The sequence below is a fragment of the Sorex araneus genome, chromosome 6 (assembly GCF_027595985.1).
Source record: "Sorex araneus isolate mSorAra2 chromosome 6, mSorAra2.pri, whole genome shotgun sequence".
NCBI classification, from domain to species: Eukaryota; Metazoa; Chordata; class Mammalia; order Eulipotyphla; family Soricidae; genus Sorex; species Sorex araneus.
Window position 1 is genome coordinate 64,403,467 of NC_073307.1, and position 15,317 is coordinate 64,418,783.

The 15,317-nt window shown below is 39.9% G+C and overlaps 1 non-coding gene across 1 annotated transcript; it reads left to right on the forward strand.

Annotated features, from left to right (window-relative positions):
* The first annotated feature begins 14,295 nt into the window (after nucleotides 1–14,295).
* Nucleotides 14,296–14,399, forward strand: LOC129406205 (U6 spliceosomal RNA). Its single transcript, XR_008630868.1, has one exon. It is a non-coding gene; the product is annotated as a U6 spliceosomal RNA (small nuclear RNA).
* The last annotated feature ends 918 nt before the right edge of the window (nucleotides 14,400–15,317 follow it).

Here is a 15,317-nt window from a genome sequence, read left to right on the forward strand (position 1 = left end):
ACATGAAAAAAACAATCCCATTCACAATTGTGCCTCAGAAAATCAAGTACCTCAGAATCAGCTTAACTAAGGAAATAAAGAACCTGTACAAAGAAAACTATAAAACGCTACTTCACGAAATAAAAGAGGACACAAGAAAATGGAAATATACCCCCTGCTAATGGATTGGGAAAATTAACATTGTCAAAACGGCAATATTCCCCAAAGCATTGTACAGATTCAATGTGATCCCTATAAGGATACCCATGACATTCTTCCAAGAAGTTGATCAAACACTCCTGAAATTCATATGCAACAACAACCCTTTCCCCGAATAGCGAAAGCAATTTGGGGAAAAAATATGGGATGCATCACCTTCCCCAACCTCAAACTCTGCTACAAAGCAGTAATAATTAAAACAACATGATACTGGAATAAAGGCAGAATCGCAGACCAATGGAACAGGATTGAAATATCCTTATACACACCCTCAAATATATGATCACCTAATCTTTGATAAGGGAACAAGAATCATGAATTGGACCAAGGAAAGCCTCTTTAACAAATAATGTTGGCAAAACTGGACAGTTACATGCAAAAAAATGGGCTCAGATCTCTACCTAACACCATGTATGAAAATCAGATCACAATGGATTAAAGACCTCAACATCAGACCAGAATCCATAAAAATACACTGAAGACAAGGTTGGCAAAATCCTCCACGGCATTGAAGCTAAAGGTATCTTCAAAGATGACATGCCACTGGCCAAGCAAGTGGAAACAGATAAACAAATGGGACTATCTTACACTAAGAAGCTTCTGTACCTCAAAAGAAACTGTCCAAAATACTAAGACGGTCAACAGAATGGGAAAGGATATTTACCCAATACCCCTGGGATAAGGGGTTGATATCAAGGATATACAAGGCACTGGGCTGGAGCAATGGCACAGCGGGTAGGGTGTTTGCCTTGCACGCAGCCAACCCGGGTTTGATTCCTCTGCCCCTCTCGGAGAGCCCAGCAAACTACCAGGAGTATCCCCCCCACACGGAAGAGCCTGGAAAGCTACCCGTGTGTATTGGATATGCCAAAAACAGTAACAATAAGTCGCTCAATGAGAGACGTTACTGGTGCCCGCTTGAACAAATCGATGAGCAATGGCATGACAGTGACTATTTTGTTGCTATTTTTGTTGGTAAGTGTTAACATTTTGGTTGTAGAATATCAATTTTTAAATATTTGATTTGCTAACATTTCTGCCAATTTGTAGCTTTGTTTATTTATTTCTTTGTTGCTTCTTTCACACAGATTTTCGAAGAGCAAAGTTTGCTACTTATTGCTGTTTAAGCCACACCTGGACATTATCAGAGCTTACTTCTGACTCTGAGCACAGTGCTCACTTTTGGCTATCTCAGAAGATCACGTGGAGTGCCAGGGATTAATCCAGTTCAGTTGGGTGCAAGGCAAGTCCCTTACCCCATATTATCTCTTCAGTCCCCAAGTTTGTCATTTTTTAGAAAACTGAATCACCATGAGATAGAACCTTACAAAATTGTTCATGATTGTGTTTTAGTCATAAAATCTCCAACACCCATTCCTTCACCAGTGTAATTTCCCAACACCAGTGTCCCCAGATTCCCTTCCACCCCTTCAAACCATCTACCACCCCAGTCTGCCTCGGTGGTAGGTACCGCTCTTCTCTCTCTCCCTTTCTCTTTCTCTCTCTCATTTTAGGCATTATGGCTTTTAATAAAAGGTTATGATGTATACCCCTTTACCTGCTCTCAACACTCAGTTCATGTCCAGGGTGATCATTTCCAACTAGTATTGTCATACTGGACCCTTCTCTATCTTAATTACCTTCCATCTCCCACAGCACTGACCAGTCCTCCTAGACTGTTTTCCCTGGCTTTGGATATTATGTTTTCTTAATATCCCATAAATAAATATAGTCACCTATATCTGTCCCTCTCCTTCTAACTCATCTCACTCAGCATGATACTCTTATAGTCTATCCACTTAGAAAAATTTCATTTCCTCACTTTTCTTAACAGCTGCATAATATTCCATTTATGTAGATGTGCCATAGTTTCTTTATCCATACATCTGTTCTCAGACACACAGGTTGTTTCCAGATTCTGGTTAGTGTGAATTGTGCTGCAATAAACATAAAAGTGCAGGTGGTGTTTCTGCTGTGTGGTTTTGGACAGTCCTTAAAAAACTAGAAATTTAGTTTCCATATGATCCCACAATATCACTTCTGGGAATATATCCCAAAGATGCAAAAGAGCACAATAGAAATGACATCTGTACCTATATGTTCATTGCAGCACTGTTCACAATAGCCAAAATCTGGAAACAACCCAAGTGCCCTAGAACAGATGACTGGTTAAAGAAACTTTGGTACATCTACAGAATGGAATACTATGCAGCTGTTAGGAGAGATGAAGTCATAAAATTTGCTTATAAATGAATATACATGCAGAGTATCATGCTAAGTGAAATGAGTCAGAAAGAGAGGGACAGACATAGAAGGACTGCACTCATTTGTGGAGTATAGAATAACATCAAATGAGGCTGACACCCAAGGACAATAGATACAAGGGCCAGGAGGATTGCCCCATAGCTGGAAGCCTGCTTCATGAGCGAAGGGGAGAAGGCAGATGGAATAGAGAAGGGATCACTAAGAAAATGATGGCTGGAGGAATCACTTGGGATGGGAGATGTGTGCTGAATGTAAATAATGGACCAAAAATGATGATCTCTCAGTGTCTGTGTTGCAAGACATAATGCCCAATAATAGAGAGAGAGTATGGGGAATATTGTCTGCCATGGAGGCAGGGGGAGAGTGAAAAAGGGGGGTGTACCGGGGATATTGATGGAGGGGGAATGTGCACTGGTGGAGGGATGGGTGTTAGATCATTGTGTGATTGTAACCCAAACATGAAAGCTTTTAACTATCTCATGGTGATTCAATAAAATTTTTAAAAAGTTGTAAAATTCTAACAGATGTTGCTGCTATGAACTCTGCATTGAAATGTATTTGATGAGAAGTATTCTGATTTGTTATATTTTTTGTTTATAATTTATTTATTTATTTATTTATTTTGGGCCACATCCAGCTATGCTCAGGGGTTACTCCTGGCTCTGCACTCAGGAATCAACTCCCAGCAGTGAACAAGTGGACCATATGGGATGCCAGGGACTGAACCCAGGTCGGCTACGTGCAAAGCAAATGACCTCCCCATTGTGTTATCACTCTGCCCCCTGATTTGTTATATAATTTTAAGATAAAGACAGCTATTTGTCAGTGTGGTATTTGATTGGGAGTTGCTCAGGATGACTCTAAGGTTTTTTTTTTTTTTTTTTTTTGCCTTTTGGGTCACACCTGGCAATGCACAGGGGTTACTCCTGGCTCTGCACTCAGGAATTACTCCTAGCGGTGCTCAGGGGACCATATGGGATGCTGTGAATAAAACCATGGTTAGCTGTGTGCAAGGGAAATGCCCTACCCGCTGTGCTAACACTCCAGTCCCCATCTCTAAGGTTTTTAATCTGAGCAATTGAAAGGATAAGTTCTTACTGAGAACAAGTCAGTTCTCAGTAAGAAGAAAGAAGAGACCATTTCTGAGAATTTAGACAGTAACAGAATTCTATAGCACTTCCTGACTTCAAACTTTTAGCATTATTTGATCAATAAGGGGAAATCATTGAATTTAAGTAGATAAAGGCCACAACCATATTTCATATTTTTTTTTTTTGCTTTTTTGGGTCACACCCGACGATGCATGGGGTTACTCCTGGCTTTGCACTCAGGAATCACCCCTGGCGTTGCTCAGGGGACCATATGGGATGCTGGGAATCGAACCCGGGTCGGCCGCATGCAAGGCCGCGTGCCCTACCGGCTGTGCTATCATTCCAGCCCCTCATATTTCTATTTTAAAAGCACTCTGGAGCCCTCTCATTATTAGTTCTGATGTAGTAAGAAACATCACCCAATGTGCATCAATAAGTTGGGAATTTATCCAGCATTAGGAAGACAAGTAAAGTCACTTTACTACCCAAAAAAATAAGAACAAGGAGTGTGCCTCTTAGTTCAACAAAACAGAATTTCCTACTGTAAAAACTTAATAAAATTTCTAGTTCATTTAATCTCTCCAGGATAAAATCAGCCACTTCTTTGTCATCTAACAATCGAACTGACAGGGAGTGAATCAAACAACTGCTGTGATTCTATGTCTGTTCCTCTCTTACTGACTCGTTTCACTTAGCATGAGACTCCTCATGAAAATCCACGTATAAGCAAATTTCATGACTTCATCTTTCCTAACAGCTGCATAGTATTCCATTGTGTACACATACCAGTGTTTCTTTAACCAGTTGTCTGTTCTCGGGCACTTGGGTTGTTTCAGATTCTGGCTATTGTGAACATTGTTGCAATGAACATACCAGTGGAGATGTCATTTCTTTTGTGATTTTTTTGCACCCTCAGGGTATACTTTTAAAAGTGGTATATGGAATGACTGCACTCATTTGTGGAATTTAAAATATAATATGAGACTAACCACGCAAGGACAGTAAAGGCAGAGCCAAGATAATTGTTTCACAGTTGGAAGCCAGCCTTATGAGCTGGGGAGAAGGCAGCTGGAATAGAGAAGGGATCACTAAGTCAATGATGATTGGAGGGATAACTAGGGATGGGAGATGTGTGCTGAAAGTAGATAAAGGGCCACACATGATGTTCTCTGACTATCTGTATTGCAAGCCATAATGCCCAAAAGTAAAGAGAGAGTAAGACGAAAATTGCCTGCCATAGAGGAAGGTGGGGGATGGGGTGGGGAGGGATACTGGGAACCTTGATGGTAGAAAATGCACACTGGTGGACGGCAGATGTTAGATCATTGTGTGACTGAAACTCAACCATGAAAGTCTTGTAAGTGTAGCTTATGGTGATTCAATTAAAAAATAAAGCAAAACAGGACCGAAAAAAAAAAAAAAGACAGTACTGAGGTGAACCCACAGAGGACTTCAAATTCTCTTAAGAAAATCCAACCCTAAAAGCTAAGAAACACTTTTTTTTTAATTTGAATGTATTTTTGCACAGAGGTCAGCAGAGATAGGAACTGATCATTTCTTTTCACAGAAGTGCCAACAGTATACAAAAGAAAAGAGCAAAAGATTATACTATGGCCACTGTTTTTCTGTTCTCATAAACATTCTGCCCTCCTTGGGCCAGGGAATGCTTTTTATAATCCCTAATATTACAAAAAAAATTTTGTCTAATTTATCTGATTTCTCTTTCAAAGACCCAATAAACTGTTGCCTGGGCCACATTAGAATTAAATTAGTATGCGCTTTCATTGCCTTATAGAAGCAGGGCCTGAGTCTATTCATGTGCACAAATTTACAGAACTCATGTACCCCTTAAAATATTGAGAGGGTAAAATTTCTATGGGGAATGGTGCAGGCAGATAGGGAATCCCAGATGAGTTTCAGGGAAATAATAAAACAAGAAAATGCCTAGCACTGTAGTAGCCTAAAGCCATCCCTTTGAGATGCAAATGTAAATCCTGAGCTCTTTGGAGATGGAGACAGTGAGACACCAGCTGAAGAAGGTAAAACCCTTTTAGAAAGAGACTTCTGGAGAATCTGAAGCTCATGACAAAAATATGAAAGGAATATCTGGAGTCCAAGGCTTTCCCTGTGAGAACACCAACATCTACTTTTATGGATGCAGAGGACTCTAGCCAAGACCACTTGGAGAAGTTATATATAATCTCCCCAAGTTGTTCTCTGCTCTTTGACCTTCTGGACAAGCCCTTGTGGTCCCTTGAGCAGGTGCCATTCTCTTTTCCCCTTCTCATTCCTCTAAGAAACTTCTCTTAACATAACAGGCTTGAACACACCCTGTGCTTCCATGCTCGCACCGTTGCTGTCTCCAAGGATGTCCTCCACCTCCCTGGCTCCTGTGTGTGGGGAAGTGAGGAGTGTACGTGACACCTGAGTTCCTTCTGATACTTATGAAGAGGAAGTGGGAAAGCAATGCTGAATTACTGTAAAATTATGAGTGCTGTCTGAGCCACCCACCAAGATTCTCCTGGGGAATGCGCCACACACGGGACGGGGTTTTCAATTGTTGAGAAGCTGAAACTAAGCCAGACAGCTTATTTGCTGTTACTTCTTGCTGTTACTTCTCTCTCTCTATCTCTCTCTCTTTCTCTCTCTCCCTCTCTCTCTCTTTTTTTTTTTACTTTTTGGTCACACCCAGCGATGCACAGGGGTTACTCCTGGCTCACGCACTCAGGAATAAATCCTGGCAGTGCTCAGGGGACCATACGGGAGGCTGGGAATCAAACCCGGGTTGGCCACATGCAAGGCAAATGCCCTACCCGCTGCGCTATCACTCCAGCCCCGGCCGTTACTTCTTAAATATTCGTGTTTTTATAAATCTTTTTAATTTATTAATGTGTTTTTTAAATCTTTATTTAAATTTTACCTGGAATTTTTAAGACACAAATTGCAGGGTGGCCAAAACAATGAAAAATCACCAAAACTAAGCATAAAATTGAAAGAAAATTAGCCCAAGAATATGAAAGGAGACATTTCTGAGCTGCAAGGAGCAAGTCTTTTTGCAGTATTTACATCATCCCTTGGGCTGCGGGTTGCTGAGACTCACTGCTTGCCTCTGAATCAATGTGTAACGTGGGATTTGAAGACTGAGTGCTAATTTAAAACAAAATAATTCTACATGATTGAATTCAATTCAATTTTTAATTGAGCAGTCACCTCTTCAGTGTCATTGCTATATACAAAGCACATGGATGGAGGCTACTGCATATAACATGTTAGCAACATGTTCTCAATACATCTTTGTCATTATTTTTCCTTACCCCAGTAACATGTATCTCAACCATCAGTCACATATCCTTGATACTGATTTTTCTGGGAGGGGTACTGTTTTGTTATTTGGAGGAGGGTTAGATCTGGCGATGTTCAGGGATTATTCCTGGTTCTGCACGAAGAATCACTCTTGGAGGGTCCCGGGGATCCTATGGGGCTCTGGGACTCAGTCTGAGTCAGCCACAAGCGGGCAAATGCCCTGCCCACAGGACTATCACTTTAGCCCCAGTACTGATTTATCTTAATTCAAGAAATACTTATTTTCCTGTTTGATGTAATATATACTGGTGTTAATAAAAATTCAGTGATATACCTTTAGTCTGTTATTCTCTTTTTTTACAGCTTAAGACATCAAGCCACCCCAGATAGATATCCTATAAAAACAAATAAGTGGATAAATGGAGAGACATAGGCAGGGAACAGAACAAAAGAATCAGTAACCTACATGCATTATTAAAATATTCTTTATAACAACTTCTCTTGTGATATTATTTTTAATATATAAGCTTAGTATACCACTCTATAGACATACTAAAGACATTCATTTTATTTTAGCTATTTATATATATATATATATATATTTATCTCTCTACTAGGGTACATTTCCCACCACCAATGTCCTTAATTCCACTCCCACGGTCCCCACTCCCTGCCTCTCCATGGCAGACATTTCTCTCTCTCTCTCTGTCACTCTTTCTCTCTCTGTCTCTGTCTCTGTCTCTCTGTCTCTGTCTCTGTCTCTGTCTCTCTCTCTCTCCCCTCCCCCCCTTTTGGGCAGTATGGTTTGCAATACAGGTACTGAGAGGTTATCATGTTTGTTCCTTCACCCACTTTCAGAACGCAGTTCTTATTCAGAAGATCATTTCCAATCATTATTGCTTTATTGGCCCATTCTCTATCAACACTAAATCCATTTAGGATCTCTCAATATAAAAGAAAACCTCCGAGGTACAAGAGAGATAATATAGTGGCAAGTCCTTTCTTGTGGCAAGCCATGATCTGCTCACCCAAGTCACATATCAAGCACTGCCAAGAGTGATTTCTAAACAAAGAGCTAGAAGTAAGCCTAGAAACCAGGCTTACTCTGAACTCTAAAACAAAAGCCCAAAAGTGAAAACAAACTAACAGAAAAGATAAAACTGCTTGTGGCTAAATAAAATAAAAAATATTTTGTGCTAAAGAAAAAAGTTGGAGATTACTATCCTTGTTTCAATTCTCTTTTTCAATGTTTAGAAAATACATTCCAGTAAAATAGTGAGTCATATAAAAAGATGCACATTTGAGATTAAAAAAAGTTCTGAGGGACTTATATAGAGTTGATTAGGAAATAACTGCTAAGTACACTGCATACAATTGTGGTCGAGATATTGACAGTATGGTGATATGATTTTCATGCATAATCAAGGCTCTAGTGCCTGTATTCTAGGAAGAGAATAGTTCCCTGCTTGCCAAAGAACAAGGGAAAGAAGACTAAATGCTTCCTAATAGCAGTGTGTTAAAATAATTAAGAACCTAATAGAGACACACTTCTCAACATAAATCTAGTTATGAGTCTACAGCAAGTTTTATAATCAACAGTGAAGAACTGAAAGCCTTCCTCTAAGATCAGGCTGAATATAAGGTTTGCTGCTTTCCCCACTACTATTCAGTATAGCTTTGGAAGTTCTTGCCAGAGCAGTTAGGCAAGAAAGAGATGTTAAAGACATCCATATAGGAAAAGAAGTAGTCAAACTCTTACTATATGTAGATGACATGATACTATACCTCGTACCACTTAATATATTTAATATACTTAGAATACTTAAGACTTTACTGAAAAACTCCTATAAACAGTAAACTTGTATAGTCAAGTGACAGGCTACAAAATCAACATGCAGAGACCCATGCCTCTTCTAAATGCAAGCACCCCTGAAGATGTGGACTAGCTATTACTAGTACAATTACAGTGAATTGAAGTTACGTCTGCAGTGGGGAGATTTTTGTTGGTAATGTAATAAAGACAGACACTGAAAGAAAAAGGATTTTCTTTTATTGATTTGGTTTGGTTTTGGGTGACACCCAGTGGTGTTCAGGGCTTACTCCTAGGTCTGTGCTAAGAGATCGCACCTGGTTTTGTTCAGGGGACCAAGATTTGAACACTGATCAGCTGAGCAGAAGACAAGTTCTCTTACAGTGACAAATACTCATTGTTCTATCTCTGTCTCTCTGGCTCCAAATGTTTGTATGTAACACACATGACCAGATTAAATCCAGTTCTGGGAATTGAATGCAAAGACATTCAAACAAAAAGCATCCATAGCTTTCCTCCCAAAAACATACTGTTTCTTGATCTGTCTGTCTCCACCTTTCTCTTCTTTCTGTCATTCCTTTCAATTTCTCTGCTCAACCCCTTTTCTGAGTAATTCACCTTGCTTCTATCTTTCAGTGAACATAGATGACCCCAGGGTCAAACTCTACCAGAATTCCAAAGTTTGGACTGACATACATAGTGTGTAATTATTTACTTAAAGTTTGCATATGTGTGTCTTCTGATAAATAGAAAGTTCCACGAAATCCCGTACAGAGTCTGTCCCCAGTGTCCCTGTAGCCAGCACAAGGTCTGAATCAGTTGTATAAATGGACTCCCTTTCTTCCCATAATTTCAAAGTATTTGTTTTTGAAAACAAAAGTTTTGTTTAGAATGTAATATATGATCAAAATTTAAAACACTACAGAATTACATTGAAAAATGTTGAAGTTGCTCTCCCATGTAAATCTCACTGGCTCTCTTCTTCCACACCTACTCACAGCCTCAGAAACTTATCGCCTTCCACCCTCACCCCAGTGCCCCAGATTCTATCCTGCCATTGTGAGCTCCTCTATGGAATACTCATCTTCCCCGTGGACATGTCATGGATGGTCTTGACAAATAGTTAGTCGGAGTGGCCAAGACTTGCAACAGCTGATGATGAGGGCAGTGGTGTGGCCAAAGAGAACAGCAACCAGGTGCAGAGCCAAAGAAGCTAAATCTGTCACCAGATCAGCAGCATGAGTGCCAGGGAAAGAAAATAGAAGTAAAGTTAAAGGTCAGGAGAATGCAGCAAGAGGTTAAGATATAAATACAAAGCAGGATCAAGTAAGAGCGTCCAGGTCGCACGGAAGAAGAGATACTAGGACTGCTCTTTTATTTGGGGGTTGCTTGCTAAGAGTGAATGAAGATTTGACTGACCCTCATACACCTCTTCACCACTCTAACTCTATTGTTTTGTCATTAGCATACTGGAAATCTGTTTGCATTAAACAGATTTTCTTTTCAGGCTATAAATACACTATAAATACTCTCGCCTTTAAAAGCAAAGCAAAACAGATATTAAAAACACTTTCAACCAAATTGCCCTTTCAAAATACTTCACCATTTCTTTATTATGCAAATTCTAGACACATCGTTTGAAATAATCATAAAAATACTTCCTCTGTGTTCTGACCTCCCACTCTCTGCCTTACTCACTTTTAGGCACACATCATACATCTGAAGGATATAATAAGGATATAATAACACTATTTCCAAAAAGGAATTTCCAACCCTATGTTCATAGCAGCATTTTCTACAACAGCCCGAATAAGGGATTAACCTAAAATAAACTGTTGGATGTATGAAGAAGCTGTGGCATGTAAGGACACTGCTTTACAATTCAAAAAATAAAACAGTACACTTTTGGACAAAATAGATGAATGTAAAGGGTGATTATGTTAAGTGCAATAACTAATGAGCTGAAGGAAAATTACAAGATGTTCTCATTTACATAGGTGAGAAATGCAAAAGAGATAGCAAAAAAAATGAACCAATGAAACTAACTCCTAAACTTAATGGGGAAAAATATTTCCAGAAAGAAAGGAGAGGGCTTATATTCCTTTAGGAAGGTATGCTTAATTTCTCAATCACTTTAGAACTACATAACGTCAGGCTAAATGTTTTCTTCTCTTTCTTTCTTTTTTCATGTCAACACTGAAATGCTTTCATCATTACCTTCTGTCTACTACTGATATGGTTTCAAAGCTGCCTGCCAGTTTCATTCCTTTTTATGTCATCTATCTTCTTTTTTTTAAATTAATAGTTTATTTTTAATTAGTGAGTCAACGTGAGGGTACAGTTACAGATTTATACATTTTTTTTTTATTTTATTGAATCACCAAGTGGAAAGTTACAAACTTCTCAGTTACACAATGCTCAAACACCCATCCCTTAACCAGTGCCCATATTCCACCACCAATATAAACAAAAACAAAAGCAAAAACAAAACAGACAAACAAACAAAAGAAAAAACAGTATACAGACCACCCCTCACCCCCCAACCCACCCCATAGATGAGTGATAATTTCACTTCCTTTTCTCTTTACCTTGATTACATTCCAGATTTCAACACATAACTCACTATTGTTCTTAGAGTTTCAAAACAGACTCACTATTCTTGTTGGAATTTATCCCCTAATAATACAGCTCTATTAATAGGGAAATATTTGATAATAAGTTTTCCATTGATGTGAATGAAGAGATAAAATGTTGCGTGGCCGCGGTAGCGGCCGCGCGGCCCCGACTGGGGCTGGCCCTGTATCCCGCGGCTGTTTCAAGTTTAAAGCACACATTTTTTTTTTTTCCGCGCCAAAGTTCATACCTTCTCAACGGACCCACAAAATGTCGGACACCACGCCTTCTCCCGGAGGGGAGAGAGACCAACAAGGAAGGTTATTTCCTCCGTTAGCCGGCGTGGGGCAAAAGCTTAGTTCACAGTCTCCATACATGGGTGCAGGCAGTTGCTGGAACCCCAATTCCTAAAGCTGTCTCTGGTTCCCGCTTGTTCCACATCCACTGGCTCTGCAGGGGCATGGGCGCCGGGGCCGAAAACCCGGCCGGCCGGAGCCGAGCACGGGCCCCGACTGGGGCTGGCCCTGTTTTTTTTTTTTTTAAGATGGCGCCTGCCACATGGTGCCGCCAGCCCGCCGCTTTCCATGCAGGAAGACAGGGTGGGGGGGAAAAAAATCCACCCCCAGCCGCACCGAGTTGTAGCCCAGTTTGGTGTCCCAATGCATTGCTCTCGGGTGCTGCGCTGGATGCCCGAATGTGTTACATCTTTGGAGTCAAAGTCTTTAAGCGCCGCAGAGGGTCCGATTCGCCAGATTTATACATTTTTGTGCTCATGTTTCCCCCATACAAAGTTTGATAACCCATCCCTTCACCAGTGCCCATTCTCCACCACCAGTAAACCCAGCATCCCTCCCCCCCTCCCCAGTCCCGTCTCCCCCCACCCCACCCTGCCACTATGGCAGGGTATTCCCTTTTGTTCTCTCTCTCTGATTAAAGAAAAATGTGCAGAGAAAAGCGGTTGTGAGAAGCTTCTAGGTCACAGTGGACACGGTAAAGCAACACACAGTGAGTACAGACTGTGCGGCTATGAAATCACAAGGGAACCTCAGTTAGGCGGATGCCTTGAAGAGTCCACTTCTACAGCTTAAGAAGCATGACTGCTACCTGGTATTAGAATATTTTATAGTTGGTACCATACAGTACAAAGAGCACAGCATTTAAGGTTAGAAGTCCCTGGATATATTATTTAACCATTCTACGTTCTTGTCAATTATACTTTCTAATTTTATGAAAGTCATTTAAATTTTCTAGTTCAGTTTATCATTCTAAAAGTGTTATGAGTACCTCTTCTCACACAATTAGATATTATGATGAAATGACGTAATATGTGCTATTTTTTTTGTCATATGTGAGTCACTGTGACAAATCACTTAATATTGATAATAATGTTTTGTTCATGTAAAATGTTATGCAAAGTACTAAAAAAATGTCTCAAAGATTATGGATCATGACCCTTATAAAATGCTTCTTCATGTAAGACTAAATAAAATGGGAATCTTAAAAAAAAAAAAAGAAAGGAGAGGGTGGTAGGGAAAACAATTCAAATAGTCTTTTTGCTGATCGATGGCACTGTAACTTTGGTGTATACACAAGTAAGGAGGTGAGTTTAAGTCCTCCAGATTTCATAATATTTTAAACCGACAGTAAATCAATAATAAAAATTATAATAGTTGCTGGAGTGATCATACAGTGGGTCTGGCATTTGCCTTGCATGTGACCAACCTGGTTTTGACCCCTGGCACCCCAAATGGTGCCCAGAGGCCTGCCAGGAATGATCCCTGAGTACAAATCTAGATGTAAATCCTAAGCAACAGTGGGTATAGCTAAAAATCCTCAAAATTAATTAAAATTAAAACACAGAACCATTGAAGCATTGAGTAAGGATATCACAAGAGGGCTAAAGAGGTATACTGGACTCTGAGCATCATTCCTTTTTCTCTTAAAACTCATACTTGAGGGCCAGAGAAAAAGAGAGAGGGGGACAGACATGCATACATACAGACAGACAGACAGAGAAGACAGAGAGTGAGTACAATAGTAAAGGCAGTTCACATTTTGGGGTTTGAATCCCTGGCACCACACATGGTCCCTCAAGGAGTGATCCCTGAACACAGAGTAAAGAGTAGGACCTGAGCACAGTTGGGGATAGCCCAAAAACTAAAACTAAAAATAATTAGAGTGTAGGGGACAGAGGGACCCCATAGGTGTCAAGGCATTGCCTGGTATGAGAGGATCCCAACCCCATAGTCCTCCAAGCTCCACCAGGGACGACTCCTGAGCACAGAGCCAGGGATAATCCCAAGCGCTGCACAGTGTGGCCAATCCCATTCCCCAAATCATAGTCTAGAAGTGTAGGGGTGGGTGTTGACATCATCAGATTTGCACTACTAAAACCTTTCTCTGGCTATGACATAGAGAACTAACTTAAGTGGCCAAGGACCAAAGCATGGAGAATAGTAAGAAAACTATTCTTAAATGTTACTTTTTAAATTGAATACCAGGATTTACAATACTCTCAAGGATTTACAATACTCTCAATACTCTTATTCATGCCTTTCATGCCTACGCCCTTCGTGCCTACACCATTCTGACATATTCTGACATCAGACCCAGAGCAGAGAGCTTGTTTCCCTCCAGCAATCCCAATGAACACCCCTCCCACCTACCATAAGTTTATTTCTATAAATAAAATACTAAGTTCCAATGACTTTGGCCATTGTTGTTCCTTTACTATGTTTACTTTTTAACCCATGTATGAGATTCTCTCTCTCAATCTCTCTCTTTATAGTATAGGTGGTGACACCTACACATATAGATGAACAGAACTATTCTCCAAAGTTCCACAAAATTGTATCTCAATGGTAAATTCATAAAGTTTTCTTTATAAATTGTACTTTAGCAGACATATAGATTAAGATTAATATTATTAATTCAGTACTAACGCATTTAAAAACACATAAAATAGATAAATATTACAAATGCAAAAATGAGAGAAAATAATTAAGAAAAATTTAAGTGCTCACTTTGGCAGCACATATACTAAAATTGGAACAATACAGAGATTAGTATGTACTCTGCACAGGGATGACACTCAAATTCGTGAAGCATTCCATATTTTTCTCTCTGATAAAGAATCCAGAGAAGAAATGTTGAGGATGTTCAATGAACTCAAAGAAATGGTGGAACAGGCACCCAGTAAATTAAAAGAGAATATGAAAGAAACAGAGGAATGGACAGTTAATAAAACACAGGAAGAAATGAGAGGAGAAATAAGAAAGCTACAAGTAGAAGTGTCACTAATAAGGAATTTGGTAGATGAAATTAAAAACTCAGTGGGTGAAAGCATTGTACAAATTCAATGCGATCCCTATAGGGATACCCTTGACATTCTTCAAAGAAATGGAGCAAGCGCTCCTGAAATTCATATGGAACAATAAGCCCCCACGAATAGCTAAAGCAATCCTTGGGAAAAAGAAAATGGGAGGAATCAACCTCCCCAACTTCCAACTCTACTACAAAGCAGTAGTCATTAAAACAGCTTGGTACTGGAACAAAGTCAGAGCGGCAGACCAATGGAACAGGGTTGAATACTCTGACACATCCCCCCAAATATATGGCCATCTAATCTTTGATAAGGGAGCAAAAAAGGCGAAGTGGAGCAAGGAAAGCATGTTTAACAAATTGTGCTGGCAAAACTGGACAGCTACATGCAAAAAAATGGGCTTAGACCTCCACCTATCACCATGTACAAAAGTCAGATCAAAATGGATTAAGGACCTCAACATCAGACCAGAATCCTTAAGGTACATTGAAGACAGGGTCGGCAAAACCCTTCACGACATTGAAGCCAAAGGTATCTTCAAAGCTGACACGCCACTGGCCAAGCAGGTGAAAACAAAGATAAATAAATGGGACTATCTCAAACTAAGAAGCTTCTGCAACTCAAAAGAAACAGTGACCAAAATACAAAGACAATCCACAGAATGGGAAAGGATATTTATGCAGTACCCATCCGATAAAGGGTTGATAACAAGGGT